The following is a 3,831-nucleotide window of genomic DNA, read 5'->3' on the forward strand; positions in this document are numbered from 1 at the left end:
GGTCATTGTGCCCCTATGAACATGTTTACTTGTCGGGGCCCTGGGCTTCTTCACAGGGGGAGGCTGGGAACCCTTCCCTTGGTTCCCTTGGGAATTACTTTGGGGCCCTTTCTGGAACTCCCTCGGTTTACCCTTGTCCCCCCCACTCTTCTGCTGGGGACCCTGCCCACCTTTGGCTGAGTCTCCCACTGGACCCTTGTGGACCCTGGTACTGACCCAGCGGTCCGCCTCCTCAGCAAGTTTTCTAGGGTTAGATATCTTGCTATCAATAAGGTGCTGGCGCAGCTCTGGAAAACAGTTATTAGACAAGTGCTCCCAAGCAAACAAATCATAAAGAGCTTCATAGCTTTCCACTTTGCTGCCCTTTACCCTACCATCCATGGCTCTGCAAAAAAATGACACATTCAACCCACGTCGTACCAGGCAATTTCTTACATTCTCTAAAGGCTTGTCTGTACTTTTCTGGGGTTAGGCCATACCTCAACATTAAAGCATCTTTCATATGAGCATAAGACATCCTATCCTCAACAGGCATGTCTAACAGGGTATCTCTCCCCTCATTGACAAAGCAACCCCACAACCCCGCTCCCCAATCTTTCTCAGGGACCCGGTGGGCCAACAATGCTAACTCATACGCTTTAAACCATTGGCCAATATCTTCATTCTTATGATAATCTTTGATCACATCTTTGGGAAAATAAAACCTACTGTCTGCAGGCACAGATGGGATGCTGCCACCAGAAGGATTCAGGGGCATATTATCAAGGGGGTTTATCTCCGCTTTTTGGCTTTAAAAGCCAAGAAAGCGGAGATAAAATTATCTCCCTATTACCAAGCTGTCGCTAACACCAGTTAGCGACAGCTAGTAGGAGATAGCGACCATCTTGGGCCCCACTTTGCATGTCAGTGATATTTATCACTAATGAGATGCAAAGTGGGCGTGCCAAGATGTTAGAGACTGAAAACAGTCGCTAACATCGCTATCTCCTATTACCAACTTTTGGAGATATTCGCGCTAAGCGGGAATATCTCCAAAAGCTAACACCTGCCCTGAGCAGTTCTTAGCCATGTTATCCAATGGGAGGTGGATAACATGGCTAAGAGCATTTGCTCGATAATGCATGAATATCGCTGACTTTTCAGCGATATTCATGCATTTCGGCCGTTTTTTATCGCATTTGCGATAAACCTTGTTAATAGCAAGGTTTATCTGCGATAAAAATCGCCGATGTGCGGCGATAATTTTTGTCTCTAAACAAGTTAGAGACAAAAATTATCGCTAGTTGTTGGTAATATGCCCCTCAATTCTAAACTTTTAGCTTTGAGCTCCATCTCCCTCAACCTTGTGTCATGCTCCAAAGCTAACTTTTCTCTTTCAAACTCCAACCTTTTGATCTCCAAATCAGCTTCTCTCCTCCCTCTTGCATTTTCTATTTCCAACTGCCCATTTATCTTAAGTTTTGCCATTTCCATGTTGTATGCACGCTCCTTCGCCCTTTCTTCTCTTTCTTCAGGGGAAAGACCTTTGGAGGAAACACTGCTACCGGGAGGAGACACGGGCCCATTCACTGGCACCTCCTCCTCCCCTTCCACTGGCGGTACCACCACCGCATCAGAGGGATTTCTGGAATCTAACCAGGCCTCCAAGGCTTTGATAACTTCCGGTTTGTTTCTGCAGCTCTTGGTAGGAACTTTCAACTGCTTGCAATAATGGTCTAATTGCTTTCTGCTGTAATCCAGGATTTTACTTCTATCAAATTCCTCCACAACAGGGGAAGTAACTCCGGCATCACTCATGGTCAAAACTGGCCGTGTTCAAAAAAACAAGCTCCAGGAAAGCGGTGAACAAAAATAGAATCCTACCAAAAAATAGATTGTGGCTGCGCTATGGTCTGCTTTCACTATGTAGCGCACACTAATCACTGCACATGGGCCATAAATGCAAAGTTCAAATCCTCACCGCTGACCCACCAATGTTAGACTTGGCGGTCTCTAGTTGGCAGAGGTATACACTTCTGACAAATAGGGACTCACCCCCTCTAGTCAGGGCAAGGGGATCACACACTTAGATAACCCCTGCTCACCCCCTTGCTAGCATGGCAAAGCAGACAGGCTTATCTCAGAGGCAGTGCGTTAAGCATTTATGACCACATACAGTAATAAAGTGAATACACTACAAATGGACACGACACAGTAGTATTATAAAAATAAGGATTTTTATATAAGGCTTAGCACAAGACCAAATAACGACAAAAATATACCACAGTCTTAATAAATACTCTTGGAAGGAAAAATAATAGTTCAAGTGTAGTTTCTTCTTAGCACAAAGTCTTTAGTAACAAAAGCAACTCTTCTTCTTTAAATCACAGTTCTTAGCAAGTCATTTGTTACAACCTGGTGACTAGGTTGTTACTAAGATCTTCTTGCGTTCAAAGAACTTGGAACCACTCTGGAAGGGGCCTGAACAGGTCCTATTGACCACACGGACGGCAGTCCGGGTTACGAACAGAATGAATTGTATCCATGGCTCGCGCTGCAAAAAAGTGCCAGCAGATCTGATTCAGATTACGGAAACTGAGGACGCAGGCATTCACACAATATTCTCAGTAACGAAGAAAAGACAGACCACTATTTTGCCACATGTGAAGAACTACTTTTTATGGATCCAATAGTAGCTGGAAGAGAGAGGCATAATCTGAGACTTTGGGAGGAGTCGAGCCAGCGACCAAGATGGCCGCTTGAGCATCGGCTCCGCCGGCCGCCACATCCTGACCGACTATCCGGCACATTATCCTGAGCCCTGTCCCTACCATCGGGTGGGGGACCAGCACCTGAATCGGCAGGTGAAATTCTGGCTCATTTGGTGGCCGCGGCGACCGAATACCGTCGTCGAGAAAATTGGGACCTGTGGTCTCGGAGACCGGGGTCCCGGGTGTGCCACCATCCGGGACGGAGTGCAACAACATCGGCCGCAGAGACCGGAAGTGGCCGGTCGGATCCTGCTCTGTCGCATTCAGGTAGTGGCTGTGACGAAGTGCGCCTCTCAACCTGACTTGTTGGTCAACCATCGCAGTACCGGCCTATACTCGACTGAGGAGTGGTGGGTTTCCCCTGCTTTTGCGATCGAGATGGCATCGAGAGACTCTGAGTAGCCTCAGCAGAAGACCTCGAAATCCAATCGTCAGGTCCGGACGAATCGTATCGATAAATACGCTATCTCCAAGGGGTCCCCAGTTGAAGCGAAACGATCTCCGGCTGGAGGTACCGAAGGGGATTCGGTCAGTGACGACCCCACCTTGAAAGACCTAATGGCCGCCATTACTGGGGTCCAATCTTCCTTGGGCAAGATGGACACAAAACTGGACACTGCCACAATTGAGGTGGGCCTTCTCATGGCTGACCTCACCAAAACTACTGAGAAGGTCAAGAACCTGGAGGTTAAAACGACGAGCCTCCTCGAAGAGGTCTCTGAGCTCCAGAAGGAAGTGTGCGACCTCTACGCGGCCCGACACCAAGTTGATCGCAAGCTCGATGAGCATGAAGGTCGGGCACGCCGCAATAATGTCCGCATTTTGGGAGTTCTAGAGAAATCCGAAGGGGCGACCCCGGACCTCTTTGTCGAGGATCTCATCCTGAACCATTTCAAGCTGAAGGGCCTTAGTAATTTCATTACTGTGGAGAGGGCACACAAGATTCCCGGAGGCCGCCCGAAGGTCGGGGCACCTCCGCGTCCCATCATTGCCCGGGTTTTGAACTTTCGCGACCGGGACATCATTTTGTAATCGGCGAGGTCCACTGGGCCGTTGGCCTATGAGAACGCTTCGCTGTTGT

Source organism: Lissotriton vulgaris, chromosome 3_1 (genome assembly GCF_964263255.1).
Source record: "Lissotriton vulgaris chromosome 3_1, aLisVul1.2, whole genome shotgun sequence".
Taxonomy (NCBI): Eukaryota; Metazoa; Chordata; class Amphibia; order Caudata; family Salamandridae; genus Lissotriton; species Lissotriton vulgaris.